This window comes from Ahaetulla prasina, chromosome 6 (genome assembly GCF_028640845.1).
Source record: "Ahaetulla prasina isolate Xishuangbanna chromosome 6, ASM2864084v1, whole genome shotgun sequence".
In the NCBI taxonomy this organism is placed as follows: domain Eukaryota; kingdom Metazoa; phylum Chordata; class Lepidosauria; order Squamata; family Colubridae; genus Ahaetulla; species Ahaetulla prasina.
In genome coordinates, this window is record NC_080544.1 from 68,860,894 (window position 1) to 68,885,837 (window position 24,944).

Consider the following 24,944-nt stretch of genomic DNA (forward strand, 5'->3'; position numbering starts at 1 on the left):
TACTAACTAGAACATACAAAACATTTGCCAGACCTATTCTTGAATACAGCTCATCCATCTGAAACCCATACCACATCTCTGACATTAATACAATTGAACGCGTCCAGAAATATTTTACTAGAAGAGTTCTTCGCTCCTCCGAAAACAACCACCAGACTTGAAATCCTGGGATTAAAAAACTTAGAACTCCGCCAACTTCAACATGACCTGTCGTGTCCCACTCCTCCGCTGACGGCCGGGTCAGGGAAATCCGAATCAGGCTTGCCTCTGCAGCTCTGCCCAAAGTCCTAGCAAAGTCGTCAAAGCAGGCAGGAGACCAGAAAGTGACTTCAGCAAGATAAGTTCGACTTTGCCTGACTCAGAGACTGCCAGAAAGCAGATCCTTTATATAGGCCATGGGGTGTGGCTCCATGACTCAGCACTCATTAAGGCCTGCCCCTCCCTTCCTTCTGTTGCCTCCGCCTATCCAGTCTTCTGATGCGAGGGTCACACCAATCAGCAGCTGTTGGAAATAAACTTTCCTCAGGCTCACATGCTGTGGAGGAGGGGTCGGGGTCTAGCTGCTCCGTTTGCCTGGGCATGGAGCCAGGGCTGGGGCTGGGGGGTGCTCCCTCCTCTGCAGCCTGCTTGGGCATGGAGCCAAGGCTGGGGCCGGGAGATGCCCCCTCCTCAGCCTGTCTGGGCATGGAGCCAGGGCTGGGGCCGGGAGGACATTCTTCAGCGTTCGGAAGCAGATAAGCAGACCCCGGCTGCGGTGAGAGCGGGCAAGACACAACATGACCTGTGTTTAACACACAAAATCATCTATTGCAATATCCTTCCTATAAAAGACTATTTCAGCTTCAATCGCAATAATACAAGAGCAAACAATAGATTCAAACTTAATGTCAACTGCTTCAAACTTGATTGCAGAAAATATGACTTCTGTAACAGAGTTGTTAACGCTTGGAGCTCATTACCTGACTCCATAGTCTCTATTCAAAATCCCAAAATCTTCAACCAAAAACTGTCTACTATTGACCTAACCCCATTCCTAAAAGGATTATAAGGGGCATGCATAAGAGCACAAAAGTTACCATTCCTGTCCTATTGTTCCCTTCATTATATCAAATTAACATAGCTGTTGCATACTTTTACTTTTATATATATATATATATTTCTTTCATGATGTGTTGTTTTTATTTATGACAATGTTTGTGTATACTGTTGTGACAAAATTTTAAAAAAACAAAAACAGAAGCTGACTGGGGCACTTTGACCCTTACTCTGGGAAGTAAAGAAACAAAAAATCTAGTAACTTGCAACCAGCATGGTAGATTACTATGCATAACTTTCAGTGAAGAAGTCTCTTTATTTCACATGAAGCCATGGAATGGATTATCATAATCATCAAACAATGAAATGTAGATTCCTTGGCAGATGTTCATAAACGCTGAGGAATTAGGATTGCTATTCCTTATACTGTGGGACAATATATGAAGTTTGCTTTATGCTGATTCCCATAACCTAATAAGAGAAACAGAGTAGGATTTTACTGTTCGGTATATATATATATATATGAGCCATGGTGGCACAGTGGTTAGAGTGTGGTACTGCAGGCTCCTTCTGCTGACTGCTGGCTGCCTGCAATTTGGCAGTTCAAATCTCACCAGGCTCAAAGTTGACTCAGCCTTCCATCCTTCCAAGGTGGGTAAAATGAGGACCTAAACTGTTGGGGGCAATAGGCGAATCTGTAAACTGCTTAGAGAGGGCTGTAAAGCACTGTAAAGCAGTCTATTGCTATGAATCCATATTACATAATGCTTTGCTCTTCTAAGGAACTAGACAGATGGTCACCTAGGAATCTTATATATAGCATATGAAGCACCATCTCTCTCACTCTTTTTTAAATAATGTGAATCAATTGCAATAAAGAGATGCTATATGGGATAGGTTCCATAATAACATATCATAATCTCTGCAATTATTACATGTTGAACAGTGTTTTTTATGCAACAATAATAAGGAAATACTGATGGTGACTATTATTGTCATTCATGACAAAGTTTTCATAGACAGCAACTGCCTTGCATAGTAGTCCATAAGTAATAATCTGTAAGTATCTTACCAAGTCTTACTGGATTTATTTAAACCTTCAGTCAGAGAATGTATCTGGATGTCATAATAAAGAACCTACATTTGCACTTGAAATTTCAAATACATACAGCTAAACTTTATGTTTGGCAGCCCCTACAGAAGGAAATCACTGCTATTTTATGAAATAACAGTGTATGTCTGCCAATAAACCAGTATGTGAAAATGATTTAGAGAAAGCAGTTATTAAAGTAGGTTTCAGAGCTAACTCACATGCTGCAGGCGTCCAGGATCCCAAGTGATATGGACTCTTGTCTGGCAGATGTTACTCTGAAGTTATTCCACGATCAGATGAAAGGCTTATTCTAAGAAAAAGCAAAGATGAGCATACAGTGCTGCATGAAAAGCTACATAAATGATATATCCCAAAAAAGTGGACATGATTTTCCCTCTGTCATTATACTAAAACCTGGTTCATCCAACAGTTAAACAATCGCACTGATAAAAGAATATATTGTTAGACTGTGGAACATGCTACCACAAGATGTAGTGTTAGCTACCACATGAATGACTTTAAAAGAGGGTTAAACAAATTCATGGAAGTTAAATGGTATCATGACTTACAGATATTGCCTCTAATATACAAGCAGTAGCATTGTATATGACTGCTATGTCAACCTGAAAATAAAGTGTGATTGATTTAGGAAACATATTCACTAACGACTTAATGCCTTAAACAATTGAGCTTTTTCTCAGGTGCTTCAAACCTAACAAATGGTTCATATCAGGGGTGAAATGTTCCCAGTTCTGACTGGATCTCCGATCTGGTAGCAATCATGGCCGGTGGTTCGGCAGTCTGGTAGTGATGGTGGAGCGAAGCTCCGCCCACCCACCCTCAGTCCAACTCAGAAGTCGTTTTCTCTTCCCACCCTTCCATGAACAGCATATTCCTCCCTGGCAATGATTAGTCATGATGAACTGAACCATGTGTGTCCAGATTTTCTGTTCCACGTACATCATGAATCACAGAAGAAGTATTATACTCGTCTGTGATAAAATGTTTGCCTGATTACTCAGATCAATTTATAATTTTGAAGATGCACCATTTGGATTGGGCAGGTTCAGTGAGACTTGATCATTGCACTACTACAATGCGCTACTATTAATCTTCTCATTGTTCCCATCACCCATCTGCTTCCACTTATGACTGTATGACTGTAACTTTTTTGCTTGTTTCCTTACGATTTATCTTGATATTGTTTCCTGATTGCTTATTTGTACCCTATGACTATCATTAAGTGGTGTGCCTTATGATTCTTGTTGAACGTATCTTTTCTTTTATGTACACTGAGAGCATATGCACCAAGACAAATTCCTTGTGTGTCCACTCATACTTGGCCAATAAAAAATTCTATTCTATTCCATTCCATTCCATTCCATTCTATTCTATTCTATTTGGCAAAAGGAAATGCCAACCTTGTTTCCTATTGCCAGGTATGTGACTATGATCTCTCTCTGAATAATATATTTCTGTATCTGTATTTGCATCCTCAGTATGCACCTAGTGTTCAAGAACAGTTAAATTAGGGTGAGACTATTAAGATGCTTGCCATTTCCATTCATGTTCGAACCAAAGAAACTGCAATATAATGTTTTAAATGTGTTTCACTCACATATAGTAGTTTTGCAAATCAGAGATCAAACTCTACCTGTATAGTTTATCAGGTCCATAGTGGGCAGGGGACAAAGAAGTCTGGTACATATTCAACAGGTTTAGCTACTTCAATTGCTTAGTAGAGATGGAACTTAAATGTATGCTGATACATCTCTACAAGTCAAACTAATTCTCTCATGCCCTGCCTCGTATAGGTCAGAAAAAGTTATCCCAGCAGTTATGTTGCCTATAAGTGCCTGAACATTTGACATCAAGGTCCTTAATCCTCCATGCCTAAGAAAGTGAAGTTAATCCAATACATGCTTCCCCAGAGAAAGGACCATCTGTTTGGCATCAAAGGATTTAATTTGTCTTGCAGAAGGACATCAGTGGCTTCATATCCAAACAAAGAGACAGGCACAGCATCAAAGTAACTGTCTAAATCAAACATTTCAACTATAGCCTGCATGTCTTTCCCATGCATGTTTCAACTATCTTAAACCACCCAGGCAGGGGTGAAATGCTCCCAGTTCAGACGGATCGGCTGATCCGGTAGTGATGGTGGCGGGTGGTTCGGAGAACTAGTAGCAAATTTTTTTTTTTAATTTACATTTATATCCCGCCCTTCTCTGAAGACTCAGGGCGGCTTACAGTGTGTAAGGCAATAGTCTCATTCTATTTGTATATTTATAAAGTCAACTTATTGCCCCCCCAACAATCTGGGTCCTCATTTTACCTACCTTATAAAGGATGGAAGGCTGAGTCAACCTTGGACCTGGTGGGACTAGAACCTGCAGTAATTGCAGGCAGCTGTTTTTTAATAACAGGCTGAGCCACACCGCGGAATAGAATAGAATAGAATAGAATTTTTTATTGGCCAAGTGTGATTGGACACACAAGGAATTTGTCTTGGTGCATATGCTCTCAGTGTACATAAAAGAAGAGATACGTTCATCAAGGTACAACATTTACAACACAATTGATGGTCAATATATCAATATAAATCATAAGGATTGCCAGCAACAAGTTACAGTCATACAGTCATAAGTGGAAAGAGATGGGTGATGGGAACTATGAGAAGATTAATAGTGGTGTAGATTCAGTAAATAGTTTGAGCGTGTTGAGGGAATTAATTGTTTAGCAGAGTGATGGCCTTCGGGAAAAAACTGTTCTTGTGTCTAGTTGTTCTGGTGTGCAGTGCTCTATAGCGTCGTTTTGAGGGTAGGAGTTGAAACAGTTTATGTCCAGGATGTGAGGGGTCTGTAAATATTTTCACGGCCCTCTTCTTGATTCGTGCAGTATACAGATCCTCAATGGAAGGCAGGTTGGTAGCAATTATTTTTTCTGCATTTCACCGAGGCAGCCTTCATCGGCGCCATCTTAGGACACAGGGAACATTAGGGAAGGGATGATAGGCACGCTGGTGCTCTTATGCATGCCCCTTACAGACCTCTTAGGAATGGGGTTATATAATATATATAAGATAATAGATAAATAATAGATAATATATAAGCATGAATTGAATACATAAAATGAATACAATTAAAGAGAACATTAGGACAGGAATGGTAGGCACGCTCTTATGCATGCCCCTTACAGACCTCTTAGGAATGGGGTGAGGTCAACAGTAGACAGTCTAAGTTTAAAATTTTGGGGATTTAGGGCTATACCCAGTGGTGAGATTCAGCCAGTTCGCACCACTTGTTAACTTTCTGAGCAGTTTGGCAAACTGGTTGTTGGAAGAAATTATTAGGCAGAGAACCGGTTGTTAAATTACTTGAATCCCACCACTGGCTATACCACAGAGTCAAGTAGTGCATTCCAGGCATTGACCACTCTATTGCTGAAGTCATATTTTCTGCAAGTGAGTTTGGTGCCATTTACCTGAAGTTTGTATCTATTGTGTGCTCATGTATTGTTGTAATTGAAGCTGAAGTAGTCATTGACAGATAGGACATTGTAGCAGATGATTTTATGAGCTATGCTTAGGTCATACTGAAGGCGGTGTAGTTCTAAATTTTCTAAGCCTAAAATCAAATTTTTGATTTTATATTGTGCTGCTGGTACTGTAGCAAGTGATGGCAGGTGGATGAACATAGCAGCTGGAGGACACATATTGTGTGTCACAACAATGATGGTATCATCACCAATATATAGCACTGTGGGCAATGAATGAAGATGCACAATCTGCTATGCCTCCTGAGTCAGCACCTGAGCCACATGCTATAAGATACCTTCGGGATACAGGTCTGGAAGTATGAGTGGGCACCAATTGCATAACAAACCCACGAGGATCTCTCTTTCATTTGACTCAGCAAAATTCTTTATTCTGGCCATAAATCATACTTAAGTTACCTCCCTGAATTCCTAACCTCAAAGATGCTTCTGCTACCCATTTATTCTAATAAGAAACAGCTATTGAAAGTCTGGAAAACGCATATTCAGTTATTGATGAATGCATGTTTGAGCTTGAGTTGAGGTTTTTTTCTACTCAGTGTGAGTATAGCTGATGCAAAATTCTCCCCCAATGAAAATTTAATATATTTAACTACATCAAGACACATTTTTTAAAAAGAAAAAAAATTGGAACTGTAGAGTGGGAAATGAAGATGAAGAACAGTTCTCTTCCATTATTACCCTGTATTAAGTGTTAACAAGAAACATACTCTGAATTTTAATTACTGTAGCAACCCTAATCACAGGTGCATTTTCTAAACTGTCTCTGCAAAGGCCATTTTTAAAGCATGCTCTGAAACTGACTAAAAAGAATCTGTCTTTTTATCTGCTTACTTAAATAGTAAAGCTAAAGGCATTAAATAAAATTAAGACCTTTCGTTTAAAAGTAAAATCCCTTGGAGACAAGCCTGCTTAGCTTGTAATACGAGACAGATTTTACATGTGCCTCTGTAAGTCTCACTTCCATCTATTCATATGAAAAAAAATTATAGTTTTAAATCGGGTGAGCAATGTTATTTTTTTCCCATTAGGGACCCTACTTTGTATATTTCTGCCCCATAGACCATGTCCCTGAGCGTAGCAGACAACAAGCGGATTATACCAAGGTGAGAAGAGTTGAAATATTCTAATCATTTTACCTTGATTTAGGATTATGTATACAGATATTAACAATACAGACAATCAACCCTTGACTATCAGATTTCAGTAATACAATACAAGGATGCTTTGGTGAACATGAAGCGGAGCTGGAATACTTGTATTTTATTTGCCATTGACTGGCTGTAGTGATTCAGCAAAATGACACTCTTGGAAACATGCAGAAACCATTACCAAGGCAAAAAGAAGAAGAAACATTTTTTAAAGTCCAGAACAAGATGACACTCATTAGATGCACAGGAAGACTTCTCCCTAGCTTATCGAAGTATAAGAAAAAAAGGCAGTATATCACAATCAGATTCAAAAAGCATCTGTTATTATAGTTAATATCAGTAAAAATAACTTTAGCCTTCTGTGGAGGTGATTTCCAGGCCTAGTTTACATAGTGAGTCAGATACTGTATGCACCAATTCTTTCAAATGATTGCTGTAATGGCTCTGGAGAAAATGTGTATATAATAAGTCAAGCATCTTTATATTGCATGACCTATAAACATCTTTCTCTACTGAACACCTTTCCTAACCAGTTGTGATCACTACAAATAGATTTGTGTTTCCTGTCCCTTGGGAAGTGTCTCCTTAATCACTTCAGGTGTTCGCGGTGCAGCTTCTTTATTAAATACCAATTCCCGTTCCACAGTATGGGCATTTGTTGTGCTCCGTTTCATTCACTCTTTTCTTCTTCTGATAAAAATATCAAAGCCAAGAGAAAGCTTCTTCTTCTGATTAAAAAAAAAAGGCCAAAATAAAGGTGATCTGAATATACTGTACGTTCCAGCCTTGATGCCACTGGATATACACCCATTTTTAAAGAAAAGCATAGACTGGTGAAATTACAAATCCATCATCTGGTCTTACTTTGTCAATCTCAGTGTTGAAGTGTGGGGGGGGGGATGACATATTGCAGGAAACTTTTCACCTAGAATGTTCAACATATGAGCATTACAGATAAATGTTCCTCTTTCTAACATCTGCAAAAGAAAGCTTGCACAGTATATATCATCTTCTCTCATTTATTTATTTATTTAGCGTATGGCACGTGTTAGCCAGGGATCACTGAGGCAGCTGGCTTCCTCTGTGAAAGGAATTTTTTCGGGCAATGTTATCTTTACCCGTGGGATGCCTAAATGCCGGGAGAGGGAGGATCCTTTCTTTTCCCTTCCTAGTTTATTCGCTCATGGCAATTGAACCATCGAGTTCAGCGATGTGCGGGCCTAGCATCTTACCACGTAAGCCACCATGGCACTTTCTCTCTTTTATTAGCAAAGCACTTAAGAGTTTCCTTTTTAACTGGAAGTCTAACATTCAAATCCATTAGTGACTTGGCAACCATAGCTGATTATGTTGTTGTTGTTTTTATGCTGGAGAGGGTGCTGAAGTTGTTCTTTATTGGATTAGGGCTATATGAGCATTTCATCTTCATGTTTTATACTGCACTGCCCAAAATATTTTTGAGAGAATGCTATTGAAATTTTATAAAATAAATAAAAGAGTACAGATGTAAACATCCAGGCATTTCCCACCATAGATCATTGGGCTGAATGTACTTCAGCGTTCTTTATAATGCAGAAAAACCAGGCCATTATTTCTTAAAATATATCTAACCCAGTTAGAAATTCAAAGAACTCAGCTGCCATAAATTAGTCTCACTCATACATGTGATAGATCCCTACCTACTTTCAGACTGAAAGTTGAACAATATTTTCAGAGGGATCATTTAAATATTTGGAAAGGCACTAAATGACAAAGTCCTGATTCTGTGCCTGCAAAACATCGAGGTTATCCTAAAGAGGCCATATGGATACCAAATGACATTAGCTATTGCAACAAGGGGACTAAGATAAGGCAACAGGAGAAAGTCTCGTCTCTGCTATGAAGTTAATCTGCCCGAAACCAGTTAACAAACATGCAGTCCTTAAATCTTGAAGGCCATCACCATCTGGGCAGGAAGAAAGGAATTTAGTAGACATTTTATCTCTAAAACCAGAGGACTTTGATCAGGGAAAGACCTTTCCAAACAAATAGCAAATAGCAATTGTAGCTAGCATAGGTTGACCAGGAGGAAAAGTCTGACTGTATTTATTTGAGGCAGAACTAAGAAAGACGGTCTGAGAAATTAGAATTGGGATTAAAACACAGATTTTTTTCTATTTCTAATGTTTCCTAGGTTTACACTATGTACATATTATACTCTGATCATTTATCCCTTTGGCTGACATATGCTTCAAGGAAAAGATTTTGAAGATGAGTCAAACATGGATTTTCATAGTCATACAGGAGTACAGGAATGGACTGGCATAAATGATTATAAATATTCATATAACCACAGCACAGTTTGTGGCATAGAACAATAAGAGGCATTGTTTTCTTAAACTCGATAATGTCTCTATGTCTCTACAAAAACATTATGTATAAATTAGGCACAATCACAAAGAAGACTTTGCAGAAGGACTGTAACAGCTAGCAAACCTGATTTCAAGCTTGGGAAAAGAACAATCTGTCAGATTTGGCAGTTATTACAAAATAAATAAGTAATTCTCAAACTGACTCTCCCTTTACTCTCTTCTGAGAGAAGAAAAGGGAGGGAAGGAAAATATCAAACTTTCAAGATTCTTTTACTATAGCCTATTCCAATACAGTAGGCAAAACATGTAGAACATGGTTTTGGATTTATTTGCAACCTTTTACCACAAGTGACTACTAGTGTCTATGTTTGTTTATCTAGCAAATGTATATGCTTGCCCATTTTAATCATTCTGAGCAGCTAACATATCATAAACCTGAAGCATGAGTGAAAAAAACCAATAGCAATCTTCTGTTAGAATCTTCTGCTGTCATTTTCTTAGTTGCATGGAATGGTCAGTTCTCTGGGATGAGAAGACAATCTCCAAAGGAGCTGCTCTCTTACCAGCTTCTCCTGCCATGGGTGGCAGGTATATAATAGGTGCAGCAGAGGAAGACAAGACGATTTCCTCTATTATGAGGAACTGATGAAAAATTTTCTTCACCCACTTGGCTTTGCAAAGAAAAAAAACACTGGGTGGAGCAACTCTTGACCTTATATCTCTACTTCCCCCTTTGCCTCCCAAAAAAGAGAAATGGGTAAAATAGATCTAGATCTGTGGGATAAAGTAGCTTTCTGGGGTTCTTAATTTAAACTCCCCCACAGAAGAGTTTAATCCCCACATGACAATGGAAGCAGAGCAGGGGTCTCCAAACTTGGCAATTTGCTGGCTGAGGAATTCTGGGAGTTGAAGTCCACAAGTCTTAAAGTTGCCAAGGTTGGAGACCCCTGAAGTAGAGAAAAGTTCAAACAGACCACAGCTTGACTTGGGGGTGCCAGTTGAAGAGCTACATTCCCCACTCCTTCAGCACAACAATGCCAAACTCATTTAGATGGTGATGCACATCCAGCAATCTTCTGGATAGTATGTTCAGGAGAAGGTAACACATCAGTGGTAGGTTCCTATCGGTTCACCCTGGATCGGGCGAACTGGTTGCAGCAGGGGCGGGAGGCTCTGCCCATCCACCCGGATGCTTCTGTGCATGTGCGAACTGGTAGCAATGGGTTTTGAAACCCGCCCCTGTAACACATGACTGGTAAAGGTCAAATGTGTCCACCAGTTTTCTGGAAGATCACTGGGCATGTACAGTAGCAGCCAAGATTGTGGAAACCTTTTAGGAAAAGTGTGTTTTTGAGGTTTGATGGCTAATAACACCATGGTTTGGGGGGGACTTTCAAGATAATCATATTCCACTGCTGGAATGGCCTGGGAATAGCCCAAACTTTAACCCAATTGAAAATCTATGGAGCTGACAAAAGAAACTTATTAGTCAGAAGCGACCCAGCAATAAAACCCAGTTAATAGAAGCAATCATTCAAACTTGGTTTCACATGATAACAGCTGCAGAACAAAAAGTGAACTTGGTTCACTCCATGGGAAGACATTGTAAAGCCATAATTCATGCTAAAGGTTACCCAACTAAGTATTAACTGACATGGTGATAATTTTTGTATATCTCATTTTTTCTATGTGTTTCACCTTTCTTCTTTATACTGTAACTGCTATTCTAATAGCAAATTCTTCATAAAAGTTATTGCATTACATTCTTGATTAAATTATCTTTCCATTGATATATAATTTTATGATATTACTCCAAAAAAAGTGGTGTTATTAGCTAGTTTTAGAAAATACACTTTTCCCAAAAGGTTTCCACAATTTTGGCCACTACTGTATGTAAAAAACCCCACTCCAATGCTTAGGGGATGTAGTGCACCTCCAAGTAAAGCTGTGGGTTGACTAAGGAGGTGCCAGCTTCTTCTATTCCATTTCCATTGCCCTGTAGGAAGGGAAGAAAAAATTTTCAGCTGCCATACCAGGCAGAGAAGTAGGTATTTTTGGTGCCAAGAGACACGGTACTAAGAGTAACTGCTTTTATCTGGTGTGAAACAAGTAAATTGAACTTGTTCTGTTCTGATGCTGGGTCTCCCCAAAGCTCCACTGCCAGTCTCTTTCTTCAAACACTGTAATGCTATGAAAGGTATCATCACAGCAGTTGCAGCAGGTAAGACTCGCAGTTACTGAAACAATAATCAGATGCAGACTGTCCCACATCATGAAAATGATAAGCTTCAAGCCCTTTGCGCTGAGAAAACCACAAGAAAACAGATCATACTTTTCCCACATTAGATTACCGACACATTCATTTGAATGGGAGAGTACTTATTTATTTATTTTTTATTTATTTATTTTGTCAAACACAACAATATATATAAGTATAAGCATGAAATAACCACACAAAATGAATACAACCAAAGGGAACATTAGAACAGGAACGGTAGGCACGCTGGTGCTCTTATGCACGCTCCTTACACGCTCCTTACCCCTTAGGAATGGGGTGAGGTCAACAGTAGACAGTCTTAGGGGGTTTTTTTAGGTTAGGTTTAGGCTGGAATTCTTGTAGTGTAACCTCAACCTTCCTTCTAATCAATACTGCTAACGAGAAATTATTTCTGAATTAACCGTGAGCTGTCCAAATTACAAAGAGGAAAGGGACACCCCAAAAGAAAGAAAGTTTAACCACTTACAATATGTTAAATGCCATGATGAAATGGGGTGGGTTTAATGATCAATAGATTTGCCCTTAAACTAAAAATTATTGCTGATATCAGGCTACTGGTGCTTAGGGGAATCACAGTATGATGTGAGTAGAGAGATTATGAGGGTTAAGGGGACAGATATTTTTCCCACTTGTTGTCCGTGGAGATTCTCGGTCATGGTTGTCCCAAAGGTGCTTTTTTTTTTTCAAGAGGCAACTGGACTTTCTGGTTTTTCTTTGAACACGTTTCACTTCTCATCCAAGAAGCTTCTTCTGCTTTCCCTCTTATTGTTTCCTTTTATTTTTGCCTAGTCTCTTGCCTTAGGAACTCATGTGACATGTTCCATCAACCATAACTAAACTAAACTAATGAGACAATGAGTTAGTCTATTTTATTGCCACTTCAACTTGTGAAAAAATCAGATTCAAATCAACACTCATGATTTTCCTTTCTTGCACAAATCCGTCTCCAAATATTTGTCTGAAACTGAACAAGGGTACTGTAGTCATTTCTGGGGTTGGTTTTTTTTCAGCCTGTTCATTCCTTTATAATCTAGCACAAAGAGAGCCTAATTAAGGTAGAGCAAACAGAGAGTATTTGTGTATGCTATAATTTGAAGGAGGTAGGGAATTTCTGATTTACAATAGGCTTCAACTAAATCATGGATCCACAAGCTGACTATAACATTTTTAGAAGTTCCGGCTGTTCCCAGTTTGACTATGTAAAAAGCTTTTCAAATCCTTGATCAATATTGCTGTTCACAAACAAATGATTACACTGAAAAATGCTCACATATGTTATTTATTTATTTAAATGTATTATAGCCACCCAACTCCAATGGACTCTGTGATGTAGCACAGATCAGCTAAATCCTGCAGTGCAATTTAGGAAATCTTTCTTTTCTTTTCTTTTCTTTTCTTTTCTTTTCTTTTCTTTTCTTTTCTAAGTGAGTTAGGTGCAAGAATCAAATAATTGCATTGATCAAGATGTTACTGGACTATTAAACTGCTAAACTAGGGGAGGGCATTGAGAAAATAGAACAGTTTAACAACAGTTCAAAGGTTTTTATTTGCCAATACTTTTTTCTGGTTTTAAAAAAAAATTATTTGAACTATTTATTTATCATATTTATTTATCATATTTATTTATTTATCATATTTATATACCGCCCTATCTCCCTAAGGACTCAGGGCGGTTTACAGGCAGTTAAAACACATATAAATACAGATTAAAACGACAATTAAAAAACTTATTCTAAAGCCCAAATCATTAAAACAGTATAAATAATAAAAAAACCCTTAAAACCAATTACTTTAAAACCTAATCCAGTCCCGCGCAGATGAATAAGTATGTTTTAAGCTCGCGACGAAAGGTTCGGAGGTCCGGAAGTTGACGAAGTCCTGGAGGGAGTTCGTTCCAGAGGGTGGGAGCCCCCACAGAGAAGGCCCTTCCCCTGGGTGTCGCCAGACGGCACTGCCTAGCTGACGGCACCCTGAGGAGTCCCTCTCTGTGAAAGCGCACAGGTCGGTGAGAGGTATTTGGTAGCAGTAGGCGGTCCCGTAAATAACCCGGCCCTATGCCATGGAGCGCTTTAAAGATTGTCACCAACACCTTGAAGCGCACCCGGAAGGCCACAGGTAGCCAGTGCAGTGCAGTGCAGTGCAACTATCTGAGTATAGAATTATTTCAGGATTATAACTATGTAACTCATAGTTCATAACTCATAGTTCATAACTCAGTTATTTGCAGGGAAATATTGTTTTTATAAAAAATAATGACAGCATCTTTCTATCACCACAGAACCAGCTGGGATTTTAAAAACTTTTTTTCTTTATATAGAATTTGTGACTTATGGTCCATCGAGTGCTCTAGCTCTACTGTCCAGCTGAACTTTACAACTTTGAAATATAGATTTACTAATATTTAAACAGGATATTCTGTTTAAACTTGAACTTTACAGACAGTCCTCAACTTAAAAACTGTTCAGTTACAACAGATTTATCTACCTATCTATCTATCTACAACAAATCTATCCAGATTCAAATTTCCAACTGTCAGGTCCCCTCCACAGTCCTGCCCCCCCCCCCCAAAGTTTGGCACTCAACAAGACAACCACATTTACGGTCATTTGCAGCATCCTGCAGTCACATGACCACATTTTACTTCCGGTTGTCAGCAAAACCACACATAGAAACAGTCGGTTTGCTTCACTGCCACAGCATTTGCTTAACAACCACCAGTAAAAAAGTCATAAAATCAGGTTGGTCACATGACCAACCCATTTTACAATGTACAGCTATAATGGATAGGTTCCATTATGGAGGTATGTCTAAGACTAACTGTACATTAAAATTATTGTTTATGGAAAATCTATAAGTCACTAATAAAATTGAGTAGTTATTTATAGAAGAGTACTGAGGCAGAGTCATGTATTGTATGGTATATTGTATAGAAGGTGTGGTACAGGTATAAAGATAGATAGATAGATAGATAGATAGATAGATAGATAGATAGATAGATAGATAGATAGATAGATAGATAGATAGATAGATAACTCAAGACATAAAGATCAACAATACATTTTATAAGTCTGCAGGGAAAATTTTAGAACTCTATACAGGAAAAAGCAAATACATAAAAGCTGAGAAGCTGGAACAAAAAACCCGGTGCCTTAGCATTTCTTAGCTGTGCTTTTCCTTTGGCAGCTGTGACTGCTTTTCAGGAAAGTGTGGCAGCATTCTTTTATAGCCATGCCTGCTTAGAATCAAACACCATTACCATCATGTTTGCGATAAGGAAGCAGTTTTAGCCCAGGTTATGGGATCTGTTACCTTCCTTTATAAAACAGGGCTTTTGTGGTCTAAAAGCAGCTCTATAATACATCTGATTATGGCAGATGTATTACGAGGGTTGGAGCGTGTAGGGCTGCTGATTGATGGTCCACAGTAGCACAGAGTGAGACTTACAACTGTCGGTTGTTTCCCAACTTCATGAATTGCTTTTCATCATCTTTTGTCAATCAACCATCTCATGAAGAAAACATGAATTTGTGATTTGAGACTCTTCTTTTCATTAAAAAGTGTCTTGCAGAAGAAAAGAAAAGGTCATCTGAAAACCCCAGAATATGACCCAGTACATACTGAAAATAATCAGGGATTGAGTATGCCTGACTCTGTATTGGATTGCATCTCCTCAATGTTTCCAATTTTGGTTAAAATACGACAATCTTTGCAATTAGATAGGCACTCAATGTCCTTTTCAAACATTTAAGACCTGAGACTTTAAGTCAGTCACTAGAGAAGGATTTTCACACTTTCCCTAGAAAATTAAGCACCTGCCATGACGGTATGGCAGAATTCATAGAATGCATGGTGATAAATCCAAGTTTCTGAGCTACAATTTATTTGTTTAAGAACATTTATATGGACAGCCAACGCTTTCTTGGGGATTTCAGGCATCTTATCAAGATAAACTCTAGATTATATATCTCATTTTGCATTGTGGTTCTATTTTTGCAGTAATTTTTGTAGTAATAATGTTGAAAGCATGCTAACTTTTATCTTTTTACTATATAGTGTATTTATTTTACTTATTTAAGGTTAGAGAACAATTACCCTAGGTATAATAGTCCCAATTCTTTCAATGTATACAAAAAAAAATCCAGCAAAATAAAAAGTAATAGTTACAAAATAATAATTAATCAGCAATGAAATTGGGCTGTGTCACTTATACCAACTCCTGACAACTTTTATGTTTCACAGAAGCAGTGAGAGCTAAATCGTTTACACATTTATAGCAGTTGCAAGCAAATAAAACCTTGTGACCCTCCCAGTGGTTTCTGTTGACAGGTAAACTAGTAAGAAGATTATATTTTCATCGGACCTACCCAGATGATTAAAAGACAAAGTGATTATTAAGTCAAGGTGTCAAAACTAATAGAATGGATACCACAATAAAACATGAGAAAATATTCTGTCATCCCAGTAAAAAAAGAGCAATGTTTTCCTTGCTATTGTATATTCCTCCTAAAATGATGGAGGGCAGAACATTAAATCCATCCATAGATAAAGGTTTCCTGTATAAAACAAGCAAGGCCATATGAGAATCGTACCTGGCTCAACAGCAATAACTGTGAGAGGGATCTAGGAGTACTAATAGACAAAGTAAGCCAGCAGTACAGTCCCAGGCTGAATCAAAAGAGATAAAGTATTGTTGTGGCCTGCCAGCAGCCAGCAGAGCTGGCAGCAGATTCAGAATAGTGAGGAGGTTGGGGAGGAACGTGGGCCAGTCTTGGAGTCTGGGGAAGGCTTGGACAGTGGCTCTGAGTTGGAGGCAGAGAGGGGTCCAAGGCCATCTGGTAGTTCTTTGCTACCTCCGGAGTCTCCAGAGTCTGACATCAGTGAGGCAGAAGAATAGTGTGAGCCTGTTCCCAGTGTGTGCATGTGCAGAGCTGTCAGGAGACAGGAACAATTAAGGAAACAGGATCGATTTGGGAGTGAGGCTTGGAGATGATTGGCCCCTCCCATAAGACATAAAAGAGAAGTGAATGGGACATGAGCTTTTGCAGGAAGCAATTAATTCATCTGGCCGATTCAAGATTTGAAAATACTGTTTGTGACTGTGCCAAGTTTGCCCTTGCCCTGCGTCTGGAAATTAGCTTTTTGACAGTGTTCCACATGAAATAGGTGGATGTTGATAATCTTCCTCTGAAAGACTGTTTATCAAGCTTTGCAGACTGTAAATGAAAGTAATTTACAGCCGTATGAATTAAAGAGGTTTGCCAGGGCTAAGTTTGTGTTGTTTAATCTCTAAGGAAGCCTAGGTCAGAACAAGAATCAAGATCATGTGAAGTGTTAGTAACACCTTATATTGCTATGGTAAGAGGAGACTTGGAATACTGCATCCACTTTTGATGACTATAATACAAAACGGATGTTGAGAGTCTAAAAAGAATGCAGAGAAGGTGATTAGGGGGGTATTAGTGAGTGCAGAGAAGATCGTTAGGGGGCTGGAGACTAAGACATATAATGAAGGGTTAGAAGAACTGGGTATCTAACAAAGAGGAAGATTAAGGATGGTATGATAGTAGTCTTCCATATTTGAAGGCCTGTCAGAGCGAAGAGGTGTCAATCTATTCTCCAAAGAACCTGAGGACAGGACAAGCTTCAGATAAGACCATTTCAGCTCCCAAGCACAAAAAGTCATTGGTAACACACTCAAGAAGCTGAAAATAAATCTTGTTAACTTGAATGCTGCGTTAAAATGAGATTTTCAGATTCATTTCAAATTTAATCAAATCATGTATTTAACATGCTGGTACTAGACTATCAATATCAGAAAGGAAAAGTAGGCATAATTTCAGTGTACTCATGGACAAAGAAAATCACATCAAATCTAACAAGGTAAATCTTGAAAGAAAAGAATGAAGCCTAGTTTTAAAACTCTCTTCTGAAGCTGTGCCTGAAGAGATTGTTTTTATTTACGCAAAGCATTTAGCTCAGAGATCAATTATCTCTGGTATAATAATCCCAATTCATCCTTTAAAGTCTAAAAGTTTTAAACAAGGCTTAACTGCGGATTATGCATATGTCAATCTTCTTAAAGCTCTGTTAGTCCACAGCTCACAATTATTAAGCAATGTAAAAGAGATTATTTTACCTTAGTTTTCTTAATCAGGTGTCAGAATGACTTCCAGGGCTCCAACATAAGAAATGTCCATGATCTACTGCTAATCAACTCCAGGTTCCTTCTTCTATTGTACAATTGTCAGAAAATTATGAATTTACTAGAATTAATCATCTACTCACTACCTGCAACACAAAAATAGTTCTTAACTGAATCCAACATCAAGAAGATTCAAATTGTGGGCCTATTTCCCCAGAAGTTGCAGGAGGAGATCAAGCAGCATGTAACTAGGCCCAGAGTCCTTACTTCAATATTTGAAACATAAGAGATCTTGATTTCTTTGTCTTAGCCAATGATCCACTGACTCAGCAGCTTCTCTCCTTATTTGTCATGGTCTGAAATATCTCAAGAATCTTGTTAAGGTACTGGCACATACATGGCTTTTGTTCCAAAAGACAGGTCCTTTCCTCTACCTGTTTAGTAAATAAAATGGAAACATTGTTTTAAAAGAAAGTCAAGAAAGGGAGGTCCTAGAACTTCTTGGTCATTCTTATGCATTACAAGCCATATTTAACCAAAGAGTGAAGAATCACATGGAGCAGCCAGAATTTTAATTTGTTCTAAATTTGTTCTACGCATAATTCAACAAAATGTGTGACCATCTGGAAATGACCATCGATTTGAAAGTAAGTTATTGCTCCTTTTTGACAATGAATGTACTGTACAGTTCTCTCTATATAAATTAATGAATCAAAACAATGACAGCTGTTAGGTCATATTTGATTATTATTCCCTGAATGTTTATGTTTACAAGTTCAGACTGAATCCTTGTATTCCATGCCTGATTGAGAACAAATGGAAATCTCTTAATTTCCATTTTAAAACCATGATTTATGCCCAACCACTTATATTATCTTTGATTCTTTCATTTAAGAAAACAATCTCAGGCAGGGACAGGTGGCCTAAGTGATTTTTTTTTCAAAATGGGTATGGTGAGTGTGAGCTTGAAGACCAATTCACTCACTTGGATGGAAGAGGTATCAATATTATTATTTGATCATAGTAAAGGTAAAGGTTCCCCTCGCACATACGTGCTAGTCGTTGCCGGCTCTAGGGGGCGGTGCTCATCTCCGTTTCAAAGCCGAAGAGCCAGCGCTGTCCGAAGATGTCTCCGTGGTCATGTGGCCGGCATGACTCAACACCAAAGGTGCACGGAACACTGTTACCTTCCCACCAAAGGTGGTCCCTATTTTTGCTACTTGCATTTTTACATGCTTTCGAAACTGCTAGGTTGGCAGAAGCTGGGACAAGTAACGGGAGCTCACCCCATTACACAGCAGCAATAGGGATTCGAACCGCTGAGCTGCCGACCTTTCGATCGACAAGCTCGACGTCCTAACCCCTGAGCCACCGCGTCCCTCTATATTTGATCATACCCCACATTTATTCAACAGATTACCAATTAAAAACATCTCTTTGACGGCAATCCCTTGCAATGAGAACTAAAGCTGTGAAGCTAGTTTCTAGTGCATATTCATGAAGATGAAATATCATTTGATAGAGATAATTCAATTAGATGGTCCAGAAAATTACAGAGATTTACCAACCAGTTTTTCAACTGCTCACTGTACTCTTCAGTTTCAACAAACCCTTTTTCAAAGAAAAGGCATAGATGAAACTTCAGGAATCATTCAAAATACAATCTCTCATTCAAGATTTCTAATGGTTGAATTTCAGAACTCAGCATATCTCCTGCTTCTGGTTTCAATTATATACTCACAAGGTTGCCATGGAAATTAGTAGTTTACTCCAAGTCAAAGAGATAACCACAAATAAGTAATGAAAGCCAAAACAGAGTTTGAAAGAAGCTTGCCTGAATATTCTTGCCTATTGCTTTCAATAGGAGCACACAGAAGAATAGCCAAAATCCAGCCCAGCGTTCCAAAATCCAGGTCAGGGTTGTCATCCAGTCCAGAATTTCACAAGCAGAATCCACATGGACATCTTCAAATGTCAGAGGTCAGGTGGTTAACTTCAATAAGGGATCATGGATCAGTGGTGCTCTTTAAATCAGGGTATAGCTTACACCCATGATTGGCAAGGAGCCTCATAAAATGTCTTTGCTCTGCAATTTGCTCTATTTGCCAGGGTAGGGCTGGAAGCCTGATATCATCATCATCTGACTCCTCCAGTTGTTCAGGTGGTACCTGTGTTGGATTACCCCAGGTGATTTTTGGCTTTGTGTCCCGAGGCTGACATTTCACAGGTTCTGCTGGAGAAACGTCTTCAAATTTAGATTCAGCATCTGATTTCTGGGTCATGACAGCATAGATATAAATCCTGGTTTGAATTATATGCTAACTATATGCCAACATCAAATTAGATGACGTCTGCATAAAACGCCAAGAACCGAGAACTACAGTTTTTTATTTTAAAAAGACACACCAAAATAAAAACAAGGGTCAAATTTACCATTGGAATACCATACCAACTGACTGTAGTTTGGTCAGTTAAAAGCAAGACTTCTTCAGTTTTTTGGCAACTTATAGAACATTCTGTTCCAAAAGCTGCTTCCCAGACAGGTAGAATAATTTCTCCAGAGATTTCAGTTCAGTATTTTAGTGGTGTACTCAGTAATTCTATAAGTAATCAGATTCCTGTTAAATTATCCAGTAAAAAACCTTCCTGGTGGCCTCATGTATTCCCTTCTGATATTTCTAATTTTATCTCACGCTTGAAAAATATCATTTTTTAAGTTCTCTCTTCCTCCATTTCCTTCCAGAAGTCAGTCAAACAAAGGTGCATTTTAGCTGTCCTTTCACCTTTGCATGTTAATTCTTTAATTCATATCATATCCAAAAACAAGTTTCCTCAATCCTAAAAGTCCTATTTTCAATCCTCTTTCTGCTGCTTATGCAATAATTTATTCTACAACTCAAGTATGCTTAGGTTTTAAGTCTCTGCTAGGTATTGTAAAGAAAAACTGATCATCTACTCTAAAGAAAGTTACTGCAGAAAGCTGAATGAATTTTAACTATATTTGAACAATAGGTAGCATCACCATAGAATAGGAAGTTTGTGTGGGTGGGTGGGTGGGTATGAGTGAGTGAGCGAGAGAGATGAGAGAGATCACTGTTTAAGTTTTCTGTTGTGAGAAAAACAAAAAAAATTTGTTTTAAGAACCAATGCAGTCCTCCATTTTCTAAAAGCAAAGCAATAGTTACACCCCTGCTTTTTAAAATCTATTTAGAACAATATTGTTGCTGCTGTGGCAGTGGTTCCTGTTACAATTCTGAATGTTGCAAGCCACTATAACCCTTTGGTTTCAAATAAATCCAATTAATTAATTAATAAAAATAAACCAAGCAAGGCACTGAGTCTTTCATTTTTTTTTAATTAAAAAAGTTTTATTTTAACATTCATATCCAATAACATATTTAATGTACCATCATATACAATTAATCGGACCTGCCCGGTCACCACCCCCTTCCTTGAACTCTCTTCCCTTCTCTACCTTCTTCTACTTTCCACAACCATCCTCCCCCTCTCTTATCTACATCCTCCCCCTCTCTTATCTACATCCTCTCCTCCTTCCTCCCTACTCCTTTCTTCTCCCTCTTCTATCCCTCTTCCTTCCTTTCCTCTTCCTCCTCTTCTCTTTCCTACCTCCTTCTCTCTTCTACTTCTTTCTTTCCCATCATTCTGAAGTGGTAGCCAGGCAGCTCCGATCTTACATTAATTATATGACTTCGATCATCTTTGTACATTGACCATCAATCCATTTTCTACCCTCATCCCCTCCCCTCCCTTCCCCTTCCTCCCCCCACCCCCCGGGACTTCCCAGAACCGAATACAGGGTATAAAACTAACAACAAAAATTAAAATATAACACAAATCATAATCCATAGTCACTCCTTAAAACCTCAACTCCCCTTCCAGAAACAAAGAAAATACATTTCTTCCAATCCATTATATATCAGACCATTCCACTCCTAGAGTTCTCAGAAATTTCTGATTGAGTTAGTGTTTGTTCTTGAATAAAGTACATAGTTTTTAATATCCAACCTTCATCAATAAATATCAAAACAACGTTCCATCTTCCAATATTCACCATGGGTTCTTCTAAAATGTCTTTCTTCCTTAAGCAGTAGTCAAAAATAGTTCATATTTCCAACTTAATTTCTTAAATTTTTCTATCCAACCTTCAAGGGTAAACAATAGTCCATCTTTTCACATCTTTGACATTTATATACATCAAATAATATTACAAATATCCAATATATCAATTGTAATAATTAAAATCTTCACTTTACCTTGCTTATATCAAATAACATTATTAAAATTACACCTATAACTTATCCAAAATATATCTATTATAACAATTAAATTCTAATTAGCCATATAACAACATTACATCCATCTCTCAAATAAATATTTAATCCAAATTCCTAAATTTTACTATCTATCCTCCAAAGTTAAACAATATTCCATCTTCCTATTCCTTTATACCTGAAATATATCAAGTAGTACCCCTAAAATTACACATTTATATCCAAAATAAATCATTTACAAAAATTAATCATAATCATATATAATAGAATTAAACATTCTCCCTCCTCTTTTTCTGTCTTACACTTTTTCCATCATCTATTCACCATTCAACTTAACATCTATTAATAAAGAGTTCCCAATCTTTAATACATTAGTGTAGAAATCTCGTGCTTTACAAATTGTATTGAGAAAATACTTTCTTCCTTTATAATTCACTGTTAAACCAGCTGGAACCTCCCATCTAAAATATATCTGATGTTTCTTAAGCTCATCCACTAAAAAGGCAAATTCTTTTCTCTTCCTTAACATTTTAGGAGGAATTTCCTTCATCATTATTATATCTTGCCCTAATATTTGAAATTTATTTTTATAAAATGCTTGCAAAATTCCATACCTAATCTTCTTATTTGTAAAATAACCACATATCTCGGTAAACACTTCTGCCTTGCCAACCAAGAATTAACACGATAAATTTTTTCAATATTAACTTCAAAATCTTCTGGTTCCACTCCCTCTATCTGAGCAAAGGCCTGAATAAAAATCTCTTTCAAATTTTCCTCTTTAGATTCTCTTAAGCCCCTTACCCTTATAGCATATTCCATTAATTTATATTGTAATATAACCCTTTCTTCATCTGCCTTATCTACCTTAACCTGAATATCATCTATTTTATTTTCAAAATTCAAATTAATTTGAACTTCATCTATTTTCCTTTGCAAATCTAAATTAATTTGCTTAAGTTCATCCAGTCTTTCTTCTGTCTGAATACTAGATAACAATAATGGGGTAATTGATTCCTTTAATTTTTTCATCTCCCTCCTCTGCTCTTCCACCATATCTTTAAAATCCAGTATTTCTTTCTCCATTTCATTAAATTTTTGATCTATTTCTGAAAGATGAGCCTCCATAAGCTCCTGTAAAAAATTCCTTAGACTGTCTTTAATATCTTCTTTCAATTTCCGTATCTGAAGTGAGGAAATTTCCAATATTTTAGAAGTGGTTAAATCTCTTTGCTTGAAGGCCATTTTAAAACTAAGTAATACCAAGAAGAAGAAAAGGAGAGAGAGAGAAAAAAGAAAAAGAAAAGAAAAAAAAATCAATAAGCTTTTCTTCTTAAACACTATAAGAAAAAGATAATTAAAAAAAGAGATTTAAAAAAAATTCCATTTTTTTAAAAAAAAAATCTTGTTATATTCTTCTTAAAGGTTCCACGCCAACAATTGTAATAAGCATTTCCTTAGCTTTCGCTTAGCTTAGCTTTCACTTTCAATACACAAAACGCCATCTTTCATCATCTCCACTCTTGAATACGAATACCTTCTCTGTCAGGGAGTTAAAATCATCTTACAATCAAATGCCAGCACTCCTGTTTTCGGCTCTGTCCGTGTTAGCAATCCTTCAGTAATCCATCAGTCACGGAGATGGACGCTGTGTTTTGTTCTGCCATTTGCAGAAGCGTTCTGGATTCTGGAGCTTTTTTCGAGCTATAGAAGGAGCGTTCCCAACAAACCACCAGAAATCTTCCTGGGGCTTTCCTTGGGGGCTCTACTTCAGCCCGAATGCTCACCTTCCCCTCTTTGCCCGAGGTTAGAGATTTACAGGCTGCTGACAACAGATTAACGCTGTCTAAACAGCTCTACAGAATCACACAGAACTGGCGGACTAAAATAGCCCGCCATTAACAAAGCGGAGCCACCGGAAGCCTCTGAGTCTTTCATTTTGTTGTTCATATAGATTTGTTAGTATCACATTTGTGTGACATATTTGAATTTTCTAATTCTTCAGCAGCTTTCTATGAGCCAAGACTCTTTATAAGTTTCTGCATCATTGCAGCCAGGAGCCCCAGCCAGCATGACTAGTGCTATGATAAGTTTGTTTTATTCCAACAATACCTGGAAGATCAAAGTTTCCCACTCTGTTCTGTAGAACCCACCATATATACCTTGTAAGAAACAAATGACTATATGAAAGATATTATGTACCATGTTATAAAGACAAGCAAGTTTCAAGCTTTCCAATTTTCATTTCTTCTAGCACTCTGAGATCTATAAACTGGAGTTACAGGCAAGTCTCAGAATTGGTTAGCACACAGAATACTAATTTGAACACATGCTCAACTTCAGTTTGCTTGCCTACTAGAACTTAGTCTTTCACATACACACAGCTGAGTTAAAATGTTATCCACCAATTCTTGAGTGAGTAAGAAAAAAATCTACAATAAATTGTACTGTCCCTGTTGCCAATCCCCATTTGTTATAGTAATGAGGCCAGTGAATGGTGCTGTCCTTACTTATTTATTGTGGCCAAAGTTTAGAACAGAGATTGGTGGACTCCTCTAGCTTCATTTCCCCTCCAACCAAGGTTCACATGCTGCTGGGAAAACAACCATCAATCACTCTTCTTAACATGGAGTGGGTTGGGGTTTGGACAAATTCTTAAAATGGCAGGTTTAACCATCTGACAAGTCGCATGACTAACTGGTGACAGGTGCTAAGAGGACATGGAGTTAAAAGCAGGGCAGCACTCTCCTGATGCTCTTCACAATCCATCCTGCAGACTTGTAACCTGGCAGTAAGGCTATTTCTGAACACAGGGCACTCTTCTGAAAGAATACTAAATAGATGTCCAAAATTAGCCAATTTAGCAAGGAGGGGGGGGGGAAACCATACAAAAAGGAGACACAGGTTAAAATGGGAGAGAGCAACAGATAACTAGTAAGTTTTTTTTTCTCTGACTAGTGCTACTAGTGCTGGCAGCAAGTAACTAAGAAATCTACTCCTGACTTTATGGATGGCGGCACCTGGAAGAAGCCACATGTGGACATCAT